We start from the raw sequence: 20242 nt of genomic DNA on the forward strand, positions 1-20242 counted from the left end.
CACTGCTTTTTAAAGTATTCATGGTGAGGAGGTGGATACTTCAAAGTTAAAGTGATAAAGAACCAGTCAAACAAGTAAAACATTTAAGAATTTTTAGCCATTGAGAAGTTATCATTACTTAGACTCTTAAATTACTCTTCCTAGATTATTGTACTTTCAGAGAGAAAAAAAGGAATTAACATTTCCCATAAGTTTTGTGCCAGGTACTATGCTTGGCACTTTACACTGGAACCTCACACAGTAGCCCTGCTGTGAAAGATAAATTTTATTATCCCTAATATAAAGAGAAAAGAAATCTAAGACTAAGAACATGTCTACTGACACAAAGTTGCTAATAAGTGACAAGATCCATGTTGAAATCCAGGCCTGAGTCCAAAGTTCATGTTTTTCACATATTAATACACTGTATAGGAAATAAATACAAAAAAACACTTCGCGTACTAAACATGGTAAGTTCAATAGCTTTCATTACCTACTGTATACAGAGCTCCATTTCTTAAAGCAGTGAAAAAATACACAAAATATAATAATCTATTCACTTCTACGAAATTATTACATTTTACAATGTCATGTCATTTCTAAGGTTAAGAAAAATCCTTTCAAATAATAATTCTTTAAAGTCTTTAAATAATACTTTATTATTTACTTTTACATATATTAGCTTTTTAAAGTATTTATAGTAACCATGCAAGACAGATTTGATTATTCTCATGCCAGGAAGACAGAAACTGGAGTTTCAGCAAGGTTAAGTGAATTGGCCATCTTAAGTTTGCTAATGAGCAAAAGAACTGGTGTGAATCCAAGTCTTCTCATTCCAAGCTAATACAGCTGCCATAACATCACAGCTTTTTCCAATTTGAGTTCACTTACACTATAAAGAAATGACCAGGTGAACACTGCCATGACGCTCAACAAATTATGCCAGTGATTTCTTATTTGCATGATTTAGAGATTAATCTATTTATTCTATGCTGCCTTAAGGACCTCTTCTTTTCCTTTTTTTTTTTTTTTAAATATTTATTTATTTATGATAGGCACACATACAGAGAGAGAGAGAGAGAGGCAGAGACATAGGCAGAGGGAGAAGCAGGCTCCACGCACCGGGAGCCCGACGTGGGATTCGATCCCGGGTCTCCAGGATCGCGCCCTGGGCCAAAGGCAGGCGCTAAACCGCTGCGCCACCCAGGGATCCCCCCCCTTTTTTTTTTAAAGTTGACATCCATCACCACACATAGTTACATAATTTCTTTTGCTGAAAACTTTTAAGTTCTAATCTCTTACCAACTTTCAAATATATGATACCATATTAACTATAGTCACCATTCTATCTATACTTTATATCCCCATGATTTATTTTATAGCTGGAAGTTTGTTACCTTTTGACCACCTTTACTCATTTCACCTATCCACCACTCACCTCTAGCAACCACTAATCTGTTCTCTGCATCTATGACATCAGGTTGTTTTTGTTGTTGTTGTTGTTTGACTCTACATATGAGATAAAAAATCAGAAGGTCTGGAGGTAGAACCAGATATCAGTATTTTTAAGACACGCCCGGGTTATTCCAATGTGCCCCCAAAGTATAGGAACCACTGGTGCTGTTGTTTCCAGTGCCCAAGAGAATACTGGCTATTTTTCTGTTTTTATTGTTTGACTTTTCAACTAACATATTCAGCCTAATATCACCCTATATTTTGTGTTATGCTTTAGTAGCCCTCTTAACGTTTTCTAATAAAACTAGTGAATGTAATTGGTTTATATTTTCCCCAAACCAAGACGCCTGAAGAGTGAAGAGGCTGAATGCAGATTCACTACATTTATGCTGCCTTATTCTTTATTTCTTTCAAAACCGTATTTATTTGAGAAAGAGAGACCATGAGCAGGAGGGGCAGAGGGAGAGGAAATCTCAAACAGACTCCATGTTCTGCACAGATCCTGTCTCGGGGCTCGATTTCACAACCCTGAGATCATGACCTGAGTTGAAACCAAGAGTCAGACACTCAACCAACTGTGACACCCACGTGCGCCAAGCTGCCTTGTCCTTTAAATGATGAAATATATGAAAGGAAAAGAAACACTTGTTGAATGCCTACTATTTCATAACAAATATATTAGCCCCAAAACTCTAAGAGTTGATTTTGGTCCCTAATTGGGTCAGAAGAACTGGGTTATTATCAGTAGTGTCGGCACCAGGCAAAGTTGTGAGATAGGTAAAGTTAGTATTCAGCTACCTTCCTGTCTTGTTGATGCCCAATTACCAGACCATTTATGTCTACTTTCATGAGGATGTTTACTATCCTCTACATGTTAATGACTTCCAAGTTTATAGCTGCGATCCAAATGCCCGTCTGGCATCCTACATTTAACATGTCCAAAACTGATCTTGTCATCTGCCTCCATCCCTCAAAGCAGTTCTATTTGCATGCAATCTTGAGCCTCATCTCATTGAAGGCAACTCCATTCCCTTCCAGTTGCTCATACAAATAACCTTGTAGTCACTCTTGAGCTCCCTCTTTCTCATACTCTCCACACCAAATTGTCAGCAAATCCTGTGGACTCTATTTTCAAAATGTACCCTGAATTTAACCACTTCTCACTACTGTCATTGCTTCCACCCTAGTATGAACCACCCTTATCTCTTGCCTAGATTAATGCAACCACCTCTTAAATAGTCTCTTTCTGCCCTCCATGTAGTCATTTATCAACACAGTAGCCCAACTGATTCTTCTAAATCACAAGTGAGGTCACATTACTCTTCTGAAAATTGTACAACGGCACCCATTCTTACTCCAGAATAAAAGCCAAAGTCCCAACAGAATCTGGATTCAAACTACCTGTTACCTGTCTACCCTTTTACCTAATATTCTCCCCCTTGCTCACTACTCTCCAGCCACACTGGTCTCTGCTGTCCCTCAAATCTGGTAAGCACATTCTAATCCTGAATCCTCTCCTTTAGGGTTCTTCAGCTGATACTCTCTTGACTAACTTCCCTTCAAGTCTTTGCTTAAACGTTACGTTCTCTTTTTAAGATTTCATTTATTCATGGGAGACACACAGAGAGGCAGAGACACAGGCAGAGGGAGAAACAGGCTCCCTGCAGGGAGCCTGATGCAGGATTTGATTCTGTAACTCCCAAGACCACAACCTGAGCCAAGGGCAGACGCTCAACCACTGAGCCACCCATGCACCCCAAAAGTTACCTTCTCAATGAGGCTTTACCCTGATCTTCCTATTTAAATTGCAACCTGATTAATACCTCCCACCCCATCTTCCCAACATCCCCATGTTTTTCATAGCCCTTATCATTTTCTAACATAATAATAAACATAGGTTTACTTATTATGCTTATTGTCTATCTCTCCTGTATATATGGAAGCTCCAAGAGGGCAAGGAACTTTCTTTTTTGTTTGTTTTAACTGATGTATATCCCAGATGACTCAAGCGTGCTTGGCAACAGAGAAGGTGCTCAATAAATAATTTGTTGAATGAAGTTGTAGTATACCTGATTATTATGAGTTCCTTCTAGTAAATCATCTATGTCCCTGTAGTGAGCCTGTCTTTTGTTTTCATTGGTTAGTATTTCTGTTATTTTCAAATTTCTGGAATCTCTCATTAGTCCTGGTTTATGCTGTTCTCCCCATTAGTTCTTACTGAATTTCTTCAGAAATCCATACATTGAAAGGGAGAGCTAGCTCCCAGCAGAGATGATCATATAAGTATCAGAAAAGATTGTTACTTTGTATTTTGTACTTTGTATTTTTCTGGTAAGTGAGATTTAATACTACTTTAAATGGCTTTGTGAGAGAAGTATATAAGAGCCTAGTATGGCTAGGATATAATAAACTCTCTGGGCTATAATAAACTCTCAATCAATATTATCATTGAAGTTAAGCCAAGGGGTGCCTGGGTGGCTCGGCTGGTTAACTGCCTGCCTTGGGCTCAGGTCATGATCTCAGGGTCCTGGGATCAAGCCCTGCAATTGGCTCCCTGCTCAGCAGGGCGTCTGCTTCTTCCTCCCCTGCTGCCTTTTCCCCTGGCTCATGCTCTCTTTCTCTCTCAAATGAATAGATAAAATCTTCTGAACAAAAAAATAGTTAAGCCAAATTTCCAGAGCTGTGAAATAGCTTCAAGATAGACTGTAGAGGGGCAGCCTGGGTGGCTCAGCGGTTTAGCGCCGCCTTCAGCCCAGGGCGTGATCCTGGAGACCCGAGATCGAGCCCTACGTCAGGCTCCCTGCATGGGGCCTGCTTCTCCCTCTGCCTGCGTCTCTGCCTCTCTCTGTCTCTGTCTCTCATGAATAAATAAATAAAATCTTTAAAAAATAAAAAAGATGGACTGTAGATTCACTGTAAGCATCCTAAAGAAAAAGCCAAAGTTCATGGATCTTACAGATGAATATTGCTTGTTTTGTTCCCAAAAAACTACTTGTCCTATGATTATGAAAAAAACAGTCAAACATTTTTATAGCTCGATACTACAAATATAGTCTGTTTCACTTCAACTTAGAAGCACAAATAGTTACATACAACGCAAAGGAAAGAACTTGGGTTCTTGTGGTTTAGTATATTGGTTTAAAAGTATATTTTCTCTGAAAATATTAAAGTTCTTCCCAGTCTGATTCTACCACTAACTATTCAGGTTACCACTTAAAAAAATATAGGGCCAACCTTTGTTTTTGGTGTTAGTAAGCATGGAAAATTAGATTTTTTCAGCATTTCTAAGGAAGAAGTTTTAGAGTGGTAAGGATTTCTCCTACCTATAAAAAGCTCACAAAACTATTAGTTTTCTCCTACCTATAAAAAGCTCACAAAACTAAACAATATCACAAGTGATTAGCATATTGACCAGTCATCTGGAATTAATCTACCAGAAAACATGCAAAAATACTAAGGATATTAAGAAAGATAAAGTGAAGGAGAGAAGATGGAGAGGAAGGGAGGGAGGAAAGAGGACAAGGATAGAAAACTAGAACTACATTAAGTTCCTAGGTGTAGCTTGCTTCCTATTTCTAATACACTATTATAAATAACCAAACCCAAAAATCTTTCCAGAAAAACCTGTGCATGTCTGAAGAACAAATATTATTTTTAATCCTCTAAATGTTCAAACATTCAACAGGTTTGTTTGAACAGATTAAATGGATTAAACTAAATTTCAGGCTGTGATTAAATTGTCTTTTTACTATCTACATTTAAATACTATGAATTTTTTTTAAAAGATTTTATTTATTCATGAGAGACAGAGAGAGAGGCACAGACACAGGCAGAGGATGAACCAGGCTCCATCCAGGGAGCCCAATGTGGGACTCGACCGCGGGACTCCAGGATCAGGCCCTGAGCCAAAGGCAGGCGCCAAACCTCTGAGCCACACAGGGATCCTCCAAATACTATGAATTAGTAATATTACCCTAGTTTAAAAAAAAATTTTTTTTAAGATTTTATTTATTTATTTATGAGAGACACAGAGAGAGAGAGGCAGAGGTAGAAGCAGGGTCCAGGCAGGAAGCCCAATGCAAGACTTGATCCTAGGTCTTCAGGATCATGCCCTGGGCGGAAGGCAGACGCCCAACCATGAGCCACCCAGGCATCCCTATTACCCTAGTTTTAAAGCAACTTCCCAATTAATGCCTGACTAAAAATTTCCTTTTCATTTTATTATAAAAATCTTTAAAAAAATTTTTTTAAAGATTTTATTTATTTATTCATGAGAGGCAGAGATAGAGGCAGAGGGAGAAGCAGGCTCCATGTAGGGAGCCCGACGTGGGACTTGATCCCGGGTCTCCAGGATCACGCTCTGGGCTGAATGAAGACAGCGCTAAACCGCTGCCCTTTTTTAAATTTTCAAGAAAATAAAAATCACAACCCCAAAATTTCGACAGGTTATTTTCTACGTTCCACTCCAATTATTTTACACACACATACATGAACACATGTACTCAAACTACATGCATACAACTTTAAATGATAGCAATGAGAGCACAGATGCAACTTTGTATTTGACTTCACTTCTTAATATCTTTGCATAATAGGATGTACAAAAAATTCAAAATTATTTCAGAATGAACCATTTAAAAAGATTTTAAATTTATATGTATCACTGACAGAAAAAAAAAAACCCAGAAATAACTCTACAGATCCCAAACCATGAGAATATATGCTAAAAGAAAATGCAAGTTTTCACCAACAACATAAAATCTTTGAGAGAACTATGCATATATATTTTCTTTGACTGTCTTTTTCCTTCATGAGCTTCCTATTCATTTAACTTATGCTACTGAAGAAGAATGGGACAAAAGGCTGTTAAAAAGCCTGCACTCTATCTAATCCTACAGACATGTAACAGTTCAGGTCATGATCCCAGGATGATGGGATCCAGTCCCACATCAGGCTCCCTGCGAGGGGCCTACTTCTCCCTCTGCCCGTGTCTCTGCCTCTCTCTCTGTGTGTCTCTCATGAATAAGTAAATAAAATATTTTAAAAAGAAGTGCACTTGTATTATATAACTTTCACAGGTAAGCAAAATCCATCTCTGCCTCTGGAGGACACCATAATTTTATTTTAAAAAAGGGAAATGAATTGCATGTCTTGGTTTCGTTGTGGAATTTTTTCTTTTTTCTTTCTAATATACTAGTTATTGGAAATGTTTTTCTTTTCCCGACCAGGGCTCAAAGAGTTAGTAGTCAAAAGTAGATGCTAAAATCCATTTATTTCAGCAGAGATTAGAACCAAAAAGTTTGTTACCTCCTTCACTCAAAAGCTTGAAGCTAGAATAAGACCAACCTAGTTTTAGGATTTAAAGTCTGGCTTCTCATTGTGTGACTACAATTTTTAAAAGGTTAAAGTATTCATCATTATTAAAGTTAAGAGCTTAAATTTCTCAGATTTCAGAATTTTAAACCGTAATAGCTTAAACATACTTGCAAAAATTCCTAAATTCATATTTTTGCCAAAACCACTTGCCTAATGCCAATAAATTATTAAAGTTTATTCTGACTCTCTTATTAAATGCACATAGTATATAGTATTATGAAAACTGGTCAGATGTTGACAGTAGCTTCTAGCATAAGAATTATCCATTTCTACACTACCAAATATACTAAGAAACAAAATTTAACCTACAAATGAAATATGCAATTCTTAATACCACTAAACTAGTTATTTAAAAATACTTCATAGATGCTAGGAAAATGAAAAAAAAAGTACAACAAATGAATACAATATGTAATTACATGACTTTCTTTTCACAAATAGAATACAACAGAAGCAGGAGTGATGGGATGTCACACATAAAAGTGGGTCACAAAAGGATGTGACTTCCATCTTGGATGTTCTCAACTTAGATATTCACTCTGGGGAAGCCAGCTGCTCTGTGACACAGCCCTGTCAGAAGGTCCGTGTGAGTGAGTCTGGAAGCGGACGCTCTTCCAGTTCAGTCTTCAGATAAGACTGCAGCGCCAGGAAAGAACTTGACTGCAACCTCATGACCCAGAGACACCCAACAAGCCATGTTGGGATCCTTGTTTCATCAAAACTGTGAGACAATAATTTTATAGCTTACCTTCAAATTCTGTGATTATCTCATTATGGATCAGCACTGTACACAGACCAAAGTTTGTGTTATAGCAGTAACATGGTTATAAAACAGCTGTATCCTAAAGATTAGTAATGTTTTCATTTGAATAAAGGTGCAAATTCAAAATATGTGCTAAAAGTACATACAGATAAATAATAATTAACATTTTCAAACAATTTACCATATGCCAAGCAGGTACTTTGTATTTAAAAAGCATTCTCTCATCTGTTTCTCATGATTGCTCACTACTTTAGATATTATCTCACTAAAGTATGTAAAATACATATGGAAATTGAACCCTAGGGAATTTATGTAATTCATCCAGGATCACCAGAGGTGTCCAAGCTGAAATTCAAACCTAAGATTCTGTCCCTAGAGCCCACATTTTTAGTCAGTATGCAAAATATATAACTAAAATGCCAGGAGGTTTATTATTTTATCTTTTTATTCGTGAAAGATACTTTCATCAGATACAAAGTTGACAGGTCTTTCTTTCAGTAGTTGAGAGATGTTGCTCCACTGTTTTCTAACCTCTATTACTTGTTAAGATCATGACAGTTCATATTGTGTTCCCTGTATGTAACGTGTCATTTCTTTGTGACTGCTCTCAAGTTTTTAACTCTTAATTTTTGGTTTTCATCAGTTTGGCTACAACATGCCCAGACCCACTCCCTCCTTTGAAAGACAGAGCTAATCCAGGTTCCCATACTTTCTGTGAACACTTTCCCTTACTCCTCCTTCTTCTTCATCTGTCCCTTTAAAGATATGAAGGTTTTCTCTGTCCCTGGACATATAGCAGCAATGCTTTCCTCATCTCCCACCCCTTTATTACATATATTTACATTTTCCCCCTCAAAATCCCCAAGTGAGGAAAGGAAACAACACTCTAAAAAGGCTAAAAAATTCCTCAATACTTTTTTCTTTTTTAAGATTTTATTTATTTATTCATGAGAGACAGATAGAGAGGCAGAGACACAGGCAGAGAGAGAAGCAGAATCCATGCAGGGAACCTGACGTGGGACTCGATCCTAGGACTCCAGGATCACGCCCTGGGTCGAAGGCGGCACTAAACCACTGAGCAACCCGGGCTGCCCAATCCTCAATACTTTTCTCAAGAATATGACCAACAAAACCTGTTTAAATGATGTACCTGTTTGACTTTTGTTTACAGTATCATATACTAATTCTTAAGATTTTATCTATTCGACAGAGAAAGAGAGATCCAGAGAGCACAAGTGGGAATGGCAGAGGGAGAGGGTGACGCAGGCTCCCCGCTGAGCTTGGGATCATGACCTGAGCCAAAGACAGTTAACTGACTGAGCCACCCAGACAACTCTCATTTACTAATCTTAATCACAAAATAGTTTGGGTTTCATTCTATTAAAAAATAATAATCACTAGAAAGCAGCAAAGGGTTTTTTTTTTTTTTTTTTTAGAAAAGGCCTTCATCTCTGGAATTTACTAGCAGTTCTTTGTAGATTTTCACATGTCTGCCTGAAGGCAAAAATAAATATTTCTACATGTAGAACACTGATCCCCTTGACTTCACTTTGGTTCCTGATAATTCTCTCAGCTCATGATTTATAAAGTGTGGTTGACTATGAAATGCTTGCAATGGTGGGATCCCATAGGTATTACTAACTATTCTCAATGGGCAAATATAATATACTTTACAAATGATTTTGATACATCTATTTTTATACTTTATATATCTATTTTTTTAAGACTTTATTCATGAGAGACAGAGAGACAGAGAGAGAAAGAGAGAGGCAAAGACACAGGCAGAGGGAGAAGCAGGCTCCATGCAGGGAGCCCGACGTGGGACTCAATCCCGGGTCTCCAGGATCAGGCCCTGGACTGAAGGTGGCGCTAAACTGCTGAGCCACCCGGGCTGCCACTATACATCTATTTTTTAATGCTAAAATTTCACTGGATTGGATAAAGATAAATGAACTAGTAGTATATTAATATGTGCTTTGATCTTTAGAAAGAATGCCTTATTTGGTCAAATTATAATTTTGGAATTATAATGGCTAACCCTTTTATTTGAGATAGAAGGAAATACAAACTAGTTTGTGTTTGGTTATAAAAGAAGATTAAGAAACAAAGTTATATTAACCTTTGACATATAAGGATATATCAGACCCGGTTTGTTTTTGAGTTTCTTCTTTGAATGACTTTATTGTAAGCACAGATCTTTCATATCTTATTTAATCTTAGAAATCTTCCAAAGAGGGACATCTGAGTGGCTCAGTGATTGAGCATCTGCCTTTAGCCCAGAGCATGATCCTGGAGTCCCGGGATCAAGTCCCACATCGTGCTCCCCGAGGGGAGCCTGCTTCTGCCTCTACCTGTGTCTCTGCCTCTCTCTGTGTCTATCATGAATAAATAATCTTAAAAATAAATAAATAAACTTCCAAAGAATAAAATATTCATTTTAGGGATCCCTGGGTGGCTCAGGGGTTTAGTGCCTGCCTTCAGCCCAGGGTGTGATCCTGGAGTTCCAGGATTGAGTCCCACGTCGGGCTCCCTGCATGGAGCCTGCTTCTCCTTCTGCCTGTGTCTCTGCCTCTTTTCTCTCTCTCTTTCTGTGTCTCTCATGGATAAATAAATAAAATCTTTAAAATATATATATATATTCATTTTAAATAGAATAAAATTCACTCTATCTTGCAATTTCTGTATAGATTTATTTGACCCTTTAATAAATTGAAGATACATTATAGTGATTATCTTAGGGATCTTATTTTCCTATATATTGCATATTTTGCTATTTCATTATCCTAGGAATTAATAATCATTTTTCATCATTTATGCTAAAAGATAAAATCATAAGAAAATGAAATAGTAGAATCACCAGAATGATGATCTGGTACTGAAATCAACCATCACTATTATATTATCTTTCAGTTTTCTAATGGTATTACCCACAGTATTTTATCTTTGAAGGAAAGTATAAAAGAAGTATAGAGACACCACTTTTGCAGGGGGTGTGTTTTGGTAGCTTTCACTGATGAAAGCTTTTAATAAAAGCTAAACATAGTTTGAAACAATGAAACTTTCAACATAGTTGAAAGTTCTGAATTTTTCATTTTCTGCCCATACTGGCAAAGAGAAGAAAACTGACTGGAGAGTTTCAAAATTATTAGACAAATCAGAAGTGAATGCAAAGAAACTAACAGCACTCTAGACTATAATGATGGTGAAATTGATCTTAGAAGCAAAATCTCAGCATATGAATTTGTAGATGACTCAAATAGGTATATTCTCAAACTTAAGAATCAACGAATAAACAATGAATTTTTAAGTATAGCAAATATGGCATTCCTATCTAGTCACTCAACAGGAAGGACTTCATCATAGAGTATTTTGCAACAAGAACTTGGAATATCCCATTTTGCTAACAGGACATATGATACTGTTCTTTCATCCTTTATATTTATGCACTAAAAATTATTTAATGTGTTTTGTATATCAACAAATGTCTAAGGCAGATGTGTATACAAAGGGGACAGAAAGGAAATAGATGATGTAGAAATGAAAACCTTATTGGACTTGTACTTCTACGTGGTGTTTATAAATAAAAAATGAAAATATTTTACAATAATAGAGGAAAGAAAATGGATGTCTTCTCTTTAACAAGATTATGAGATGTCAAAGTTTTCAATGTTAATGTTTTGATGTTACAAGTGCAAGATAAAGAACCAGACATAATGATAAGCTAAAATCTATTAAACATGAGTATAATATCTGGAATCTTTATTTATAGGATGGATAGTTCAGGATCATGCATAAAAAATTGATGAGCAGCTACTTGCTTTCAAAGGACATCCATTACTCATTTCAGGAAAATATGGGATAAAAATTTGTTTACTAAGTTACAATTTTTATTACAATTTCTAATAAAGTTATTGTTCACCATCCCTTGTTACTTCTCAAGATTATTCATAAAAAATACTCAAAGATATAAAAAATAAAAAGATAGATACCAATGACTATTTTTCATGAGAAATACTCTTATACTGAGTTAAATCAATACATAATTCCTTTAACATTAAAGAATGATTGCAAAAGAGACCACTTAAATTATTTATGCATAATTAAAACATAGACTTGCTAGTAGATCCCTTTAGTTATAGAAAAACACTGTAAGCTGCCTCATAATATGCCATTGCAGCTTTAAAATGTATGTGGATGAATTTTTTTCAAAAAAAAATTTCAAACTAAAGAAAAACTATGCAACATGCCCAGAATGTAACTGGGCTCTAACAAGATTCTCAAATGTTCAATCATTTCAGGGTAATCGTTGTCTTTTTTTTGTTGTTGTTTTTGGAGTTAAAAACAATCATATATATTGATAGTAAATATTATATGTCTCTGAGTTTCAAAGTCTGGCTAGACTATTAATTAGCTATGACTTTGGGTAACTTACATAACTTCTTTGAACAATAATTTCTTTATATGTAAAATAAGGATGTCTCCTTTGCAGAATTTTGGGGGAGTGAATACTAAATATAATAAACCTGGGCAGCCCCGGTGGCGCAGCGGTTTTGCGCCACCTGCAGCCCGGGGCGTGATCTTGGAGACCCTGGATCGAGTCCCACGTCGGGCTCTCTGCATGGAGCCTGCTTCTCCCTCTGCTTGTGTCTCTGCCTCTCTCTCTCTCTCTCTGTGTCTCTATGAATAAATAAATAAAATCTTAAAAATAAATAAATAAATATAATAAACCTAAAACAATGCCTAACATTGAGTAGGTTCTTAACAAATAATACTTATTCCTTACAAAAAGTTATGCTGGAATTTGGTTGTTTCTCACTAATTTTAACCTGTTTGTGATTTTTCTCCTGAGCCTTGTTAATTGCAGTTTTTACAACTTCCCTTTAATCATCAACCAACTAAACTTACTCCATTCGTCCTTAAATATTTACTGAATATGTATCTTGTGGCAATTTAAATCTTTACTTGTTCTTTAATAATAATACCGACACTATTAAAACATACAATATCTTTATACACTTAATTATTGCCTGTATTCCTAGACAGTAAAATGCTAAAAAGCAATGAATCTGTGGGACATGTGGTATATATCTCTTATTTTTATAGCACCTCAGTCAGGACCATCATATAGCAAGTCTTTTTTTTTTTTTTTTCATATAGCAAGTCTTAATAAATACTTTAAATGCGAAGATGAAGGGCAGCCCGGGTGGCTCAGCGGTTTAGCGCCGCCTTTGGCCCAGGGCCTGATCCTGGAGACCCGGAATAGAGTCCCACATTGGGCTCCCTGCATGGAGCCTGCTTCTCCCTCTGCCTGGGTCTCTGCGTCTCTCTTTGTGTCTCTCATGAATAAATGAATAAAAACTCTTTAAAAAAAATAAATGCAAGGATGAAGATAAACTATATTCATAAACTGTATTACCATAACAATATGTATAGTTCTGTAACAGTATTTTTCAGCTTACTTGAGTAAGGAGAAGAAGATCTGAAATTACAGTAAAAGTGAAACAAATGAAAGGGCTGGGGAGAAAAACAGGAAGCAAACACATTTACAAAATAGCCATTATGAGGATCCTACCAATATTTAAAAATACCATACTTCTTATATAGTAGTACTGTAAGATACTAATGAATTTCTCAAAATAACAGTTAAAGAGCTTAAAATTTAGAGACTCAAAAGCTTGAGGGTAAAAAAACAAAGAAAATGTGTACATGCAGAGAGTAGGTATTAATAGCACTGTTCATCTATTATAGATGTGTACTGTGTACTTTTTAGACTAAAGGATTTTTTACTGTTACAGTGAAATCTATAAAATACCAACTACCCGACAAGTTTTTATCCCACAAAACCAACAGATGTAAATAAAAGATAATGGAATAAAATTTCAATTTTATCCAACAACAACAAAGAATATTTCTGCTTGGAACATGCCTGGCTTGCCTCTCTTCTATACAACAGGAAACCAGATAAAACATGCCCTTTGAAATTCTGTTTCTGAAATCACTGTCTGACTGCCAAATGTTAGAACTTTCCATCGGATGCATGGGATGCACCCTGTGGTGCTCACAGGCCGGGGTGGGGGTGGGGGTGGGGGTGGGAGAGCCCTCACTGTGGCTTGCTTTGAACATCTGGGGCCTTCCTGGTGACCAGAAAGAACCATGGTTTCCCCTCCAGAGCACGACTTTGCGTCAGGCGTGGATAGAGCCAGCCTGGGGTGCTCTCCACCAAGGGTGTTGTGGCACCTCTGGACTTCTTTTTCACCTGGTTCAGAGCAAACCCAGAGCCAATTTTACCCCACCCTCATAGCACATTCACTTCTGCCCATACTGTCCCGTCAGGCGAAGGCTGATGGAGGCCGCTGGGTTGGCCTTGATCACACACACAGGGAGCCTGTGCTGGATCCAGCTCCGTCAGGGGGACTGGTTCTCATTTTCATCACTCCTTCCTAGTTCTACTGTTTATGCTTCTAAAATGAACAAGACTTGGGGGATCCCTGGGTGGCTCAGCGGTTGAGTGCCTGTCTTCGGCCCAGGGCGTGATCCTGGAGACCCCGGTTTGAGTCCCGCACCGGGCTCCCTGAATGGAGCCTGCTTCTCCCTCTGCCTGTGTCTCTGCCTCTCTCTCTCTCATGAATAAATAAAATCTTAAAAAAATAATTAAAATAATAAACAAGACTTGATCACACACAGACAAAAGTAACTGCACGCAGTGCATTAAGGTATCAATGAATCCCTCTCCCCACCCCATCCAGTTGTCCTTGAGTTAAAAATGTTAAAAATCAATACACAAGGGAATCCAAGACATATATGCAAAGTCACCTTAGGAATCAGAGTAACAGAATAAGACCTAGTGGTATAAGCACACTATAATAAAAATTGATGTTAATAAAAATGTTTTGATACAAATGGGAGTGTGGGTGGTTAGAAAAAAGAAGAAGGAAAAAAGAAAGGAAAATAATTATTGGCAGTGCTTACTTAAATATCCATCTCTGTAAGAGGATTAACCTAACAATGTCACTCATCATTTAGAATCATAATTACTCCCCTTGGCAGAAAACAAAAATATGAGATTAAGATGTAGGAAGAAGACATCAAGCCTAGATTTGAGACCAGAAAACAAAGAGCAATCACAGGGCCTGAAAAAATGTGAAAGAATTAGAGGCTTTTGGGATACTGAGGCAGGAAACAGAGCTGAAGTAAGAATTAAGAATAGGAATAGCAGAAGCTTCCCTTCTTTGCACCTATGAGTCAATTAAAACAGGATGGGAGGTTCCATTCCAAATTATTATTCTCCCAGCTTCTCACTATTTCTCATCTACTCCTTCCTCTGCTTCTCCCATCACTGCTGTAAATGACTGCCATGGCAGACAAGGAATAGAAAAGGCAAAATATTAACAGACAATAGTAATACACAAAGTAATGCAGGAGAAGGGGAGAAATGAGAAAGAACATAGTACCAGCATATGCAAAAAGGAGAGAGAAATTTTGCAGCTGTCTGGCTGTGGGATCATTCATATGTAAAGAATGTACATAATCTCATCAGATTAACTACAAAGTTTTTATTTAACTAGATTTTATGACTGTTTTTGGTCTTTTTTTCTAAGTGCAAAAGTTTGTCCTATTATTCAAAAAATCTGGTAAGTCCTGTGAAAATGTGTTAAGGAAGCCTAATTCAAACTTGGGAAGCCATGAAGGGAGGACTATCATACACATACTACTTGTCAAAGCTTGCATAGTCCAGTTGGAAGAAAGATTTCCCCTTTGTCCAGCAATAGCAAATTGTCCTCACCAAAAATACAATTCAAAAAATTTGTTGACACTGCTCCTGGGCACTTTAAATTGCCCAAAGGACCATTTGAGGTCTCCTAAATGGTCTCTATTCAGCTCCCCATCTCATGAACACAAGTATGTCTTGGTAATATTTTCCCACTGGTTTGAAGCCTTTTTACATAGACAAGCTACTGCTTCTTCAATAGCTAAAATCCTATTGAAAAAAAAAATCCCTATCTGGAGAATCCACCCTGAGCTCCATAGTGTCTGGGGAACCCATTTTGCTGGTTAAATATTACAGCAAGTCTGTCCTGTTTGGGCAGTTCTACAGCATTTCCACTGCCATCCTCAGTGTTTAGAACTAGTCAAACCAGCAAACAGCATCATCAAAACTCAACTGGCAAATCTGTGGAAACTCTTGGCCAAAAGTATCGCTGACAGTCCTAAATCTCAGATCCACCCCTTTAGAATTCATATACTGTCACCTTTGAGATAATTTTATTTTTTTATTTTTAAAGATTTTACTTATTTATTCATGAGAGACACACACAGAGAGGCAGAGACACAGGCAGAGGGAGAAGCAGGCTCCTTGAAGGGAGCCCGATCCCAGAACTCCAGGATCACACCCTGAACCAAAGGCAGATGCTCAACGGCTGAGCTACCCAGGGATCCCCAAGATAATTTTATTTATTTTTTTTCCTTTGAGATAATTTTAAACTTTCTTTTTAAAAAGATTTTACTTATTTATTCATGAGAGAGACACACACACACAGAGGCAGAAACAGAGGCAGAGGGAGAAGCAGGCTCTATGCAGGGAGCCAGACACGGGACTCGATCTGGGGCTCCAGGATCATGCCCAGAGCCAAAGGCAGACGCTCAACCACTGAGCCACCCAGGTGTCCCTCACCTTTGAGAGAATGACTGGATGTTCTATACCTCTAGCTTCCACTTCTTTTGACCGGCACCTAATAAAGAGATATACTCCAGTATTGCAAAGGCCTAATTACATCCCTCAAAAATAATCATGCTCTAGTAGGCCAATCTTTTTTTTTTTTTTTTTTAAATATTTATTTATTTATTTATGATAGACATAGAGAGAAAGAGAGGCAGAGATACAGGAGGAGGGAGAAGCAGGCTCCATGCTGGGAGCCTGACGCGGGACTCGATCCCGGGACTCCAGGATCGCGCCCTGGGCCAAAGGCAGGTGCCAAACTGCTGAGCCACCCAGGGATCCCCTAGTAGGCCAATCTTTTCACAGCACACTCCTGGGAGATGAAGCCCTCAAACTACACACTGCAACCTAGGGATTTCATTTCTTCGAAAAGATATCTCCAAAAAGACTCTCTTCAACCACATTGGAGAGGCCCTCATCAAGTGTTATGGAACAATCCTTGGGTCACTAAAGTCCAAAAGTTGACTCCTTGGATTCATGTGTCTCATCTAAAGAAAGCTCCAAAACCCTGACTAGAACTGCCTATCAACTACTGACCTCAAATTAAAGATTTCCAGGAAATAGAGCACAGGACATTGAAGCAGACAGCTTCCCTAAGATGACAGGATCAGGCCTGTATATTTTCTTCTTTCTGCTTTTTCTTATTTTTCTCCTTGTCTATCCTCATTTGAATTTCCCAATCCTTTGACAAAACCTTATTGATTGTTGGATCGGTCTACAGGAGTTGCAACCCTTTAGTCTTCCCATAGCAAACCTTTTCATCATCTCCAATGTGACCACTAACTATACCCATATCCCTCCAGATATTTCTTACATTCAAACTTCTATAACCAGGTTTTCCTATACTTTGAGCTCTCTCCTACCATAACTCTCAATGCAACCAACCATATTTATTCTACCTATATGGTTCCCTTTTTGCTCTACTACTTTAGGTCACTGTAACAAAACAAGCCCCCTCTATACACTCTTCAAGAATAAAGTCCACAGAACAGAATAAATTCTCCCTAATTATTCCCCAAACACCACAGTCACTTGGTTCAAAGGGTCAATTGAATAATCCCAACTAATAGCACCATTAATAATCAAACCCTTGCAGGAGTCTTATGTGCACCACCTGGTTTTATCTGTGCAGCAAGTGCGCTATTCAATGGGCCAATGAGTGTTTATACAGCTGGCAGGCTGGAGGCCAAGACATACTATGATTTCTAATTTGGCCCGTGGATCCACAATAAATCTGAAGCCTTTCATTAGTCCTCCCATTGGTCTTCCCCATCAAATCTTTATTGCCAACTTAAATGGGAACTCCCAGGAGGTATACATTACTCTGGATTTGTCTCCATCATAAGGGCACTTATTCCATTGGTGGGTGTTCATGCCAGGGGATGATTAGGAAACACTCTCTGGAACTGGGAAAACTCGCTGATTCCAGCACCGAGGCAATAGCAGTCCAACAATGATCACTTGTCTCACTGGCTAAAGTAGTTTTGGATAGTCATACAGCCCTTAATTACCTATGTGCTGAACAAGATGTTTATGCAATAGCAAACACCACCTGTTGCATATAGATAACTGCTTCCTCTGAAGCAGTAGAAAACCCCAAATTTATAAAATTAGGGAACAATTATATTGACTACAACAAATTCCGCCTGCAGATTGTCCACCTGACAATCTATGGTCTTCTGATCTCTTAGGCTGGTTATCTTTGGGCTTGGGCTCCTGGTTTAGCAGTACTACACAAACAGGGTCAATATCCTTCTCCACTTATTTTGTATACTAATTTTTAGGGTTTGTATCTGTTGCCTATCAAACCTTTGTAGAAATGGTGTACTCCAAAGGGTAATACTGGCACAATATTTCAAGATGATCTCCAACACTTGAAATCGTAAGATAAACTTTTGATGGGAAATGCCTAAAGAGTCTTCTATCCTATCCTCTCAATGGTTTCCAACCTGTGCATTTCCGTCCAACGTGGGACACGGCACCCAGAAAAGGTCCTGGCTGGCACCAAGGGACAAAAATGATTCTAATAAGAAACAGATGACCTCACTCTTGATCAGTACCGCTTTAAAGAAAGATCTTTATCAAAGCAAGTTAATGTGAAAATATATTAGGGAAACCTGAAGTAAAACTGGAGTGGGAGAGCCATGAAAGTAGGGCTCTCACAAACTTATCACTCATCTTAGCTTGCACAGTCCAGCAGGAAGAAAGAAGATGGCTTTTTGGTGCCAATAGCCAGCTGCCCTTGCTTACAACCAATGAGAAGCCACCACCACTTCAGCTGTCATTTACCTCCAATGAACTTTTGTCCAAAATAACCTCTCCCAACTTCCTCTTTTCCTCTATAAACGGAAGCTCTCTTCTGTTCTCTGGACTTGCCTATGGTTCACCATGGTTGGTTTGTCCCGAATTGCCATTCTTGAATAAACTCGAGTTCGCTAGCTGAATTGCTAACCTTTTTCTTTCAGAAAAATGACAAGCCTATAAAGTTTATTCATAGACTAGTATGCTTGGGTTGCTTATACTACATATGAATATATGTGTTAAGACCTAAGTGTAACTGAAAACCATTAATTTGGAAGATACACATGCCCGATGTTGATCTAGATAGGTAAAATACAATCTTTTTTTGTACCAACATAAAAGATTAACAGACTAAAGGGAGCAATCATCTCAATATTCCTATATTCTTTTTTTTTTAAAGGTTTTATTTATTTATTCATAGACACAGAGAGAGAGAGGCAGAGACACAGGCAGAGGGAGAAGCAGGCTTCATGCAGGGAGCCCGATGTGGGACTCGATCCCGGGTCTCCAGGATCACACCCCAGGCTGCAGGCGGCGCCAAACCGCTGCGCCACCGGGGCTGCCTAATATTCCTATATTCACTTTACACACTTAGTATATCCACTTTTGTGAATACACCTGCAAGGATATTTTATAATAATTATGTAATGTCACAAAAGATGAAAACATGCAAGTTTCTTGTAGCCTTTTACATTTCTGAAACTACTGTTTACATGTTCAGACATGGACATAGATGCACTCACCACTATACAAACGAATATCCATTTTTATATACTTATGCAAATATCCATTCACAAATATCCATTTGGCAGCACAATAGTTGGGATATATATAATAAAAAGTGACTAAACTAATAATGCTATTTATTAAATTAGTATTTATTAAACACACATCCAAATTCATAGGATTATTAAGGATGAAGCCAGCTATGATTTACACCCAGGGATTATCTGCTTGCTCACTCTGAACTCACATGAATCCCCATAGTGGCAATTCTTGAACAGGCCTCACAGGAATATTGAGAGAAGATAATATGATTGATTAGTATTCAAAACGGGGGTGGGGGGTGGGGGTGGGAGTGGAAAATGCATCCAAAGGGGGAAGCAGTACCAGTTAAATCGGAAAAGACAAAGAGACTGAAGAGTAGCTTTTACGTTTTTTTCCGAACTTCATTTTCATGACATGCTGAACGTCACAAACACAGTGATAAGTCATATAAAACGATCATTTTATATTATTTTGAATAGTTTATATGATAACTTGGTGGAAAGAGATCAGCAAACAAGGACAGTCCTCTTTTTAAAAAAATCCCCAAAGCCATTGTTTTAACTAAGAAGACCTGGGGTGGGGATCCCTGGGTGGCTCAGCGGTTTGGCGCCTGCCTTTGGCCCAGGGCGCCATCCTGGAGTCCCGCATCGGGCTCCCAGCGTGGAGCCTGCTTCTCCCTCTGCCTGTGTCTCTACCTCTCTCTCTCTGTGTCTATCATGAATGAATGAATAAATAAATAATCTTAAAAAAAAAAAAAAAAGACCTGGGGCAAGTGGCCTACAAAGATCCAGGATTAGATAACAGAGTAAAGAGAAAAGGCTTTGTCACTTTCAGGTGGTAGGAATAAAGGTTACCTTCTTTCAAACCCTAGTTCAGCTATTAAA

The 20242-nt window shown here is 38.0% G+C and overlaps 1 protein-coding gene across 9 annotated transcripts in view; it reads right to left on the bottom strand.

The window, feature by feature from the left end:
* The window catches only part of POLK (DNA polymerase kappa), a 66169-nt gene that overhangs the window by 43007 nt on the left and 2920 nt on the right, over positions 1-20242 (bottom strand). The window contains exon 1 of one of the 9 annotated variants that reach the window (XM_072794788.1): positions 12097-12250. The exons of the other annotated variants lie outside the window; for them this stretch is intronic. The gene's annotated coding sequence lies outside the window, so the exon portion shown is untranslated. Of the gene's footprint in view, positions 1-12096; positions 12251-20242 lie in introns of those variants that run through there. 9 annotated transcript variants of the gene reach the window in all.

The sequence above is a fragment of the Canis lupus genome, chromosome 2 (genome assembly GCF_048164855.1).
Source record: "Canis lupus baileyi chromosome 2, mCanLup2.hap1, whole genome shotgun sequence".
Classification (NCBI taxonomy): Eukaryota; Metazoa; Chordata; class Mammalia; order Carnivora; family Canidae; genus Canis; species Canis lupus.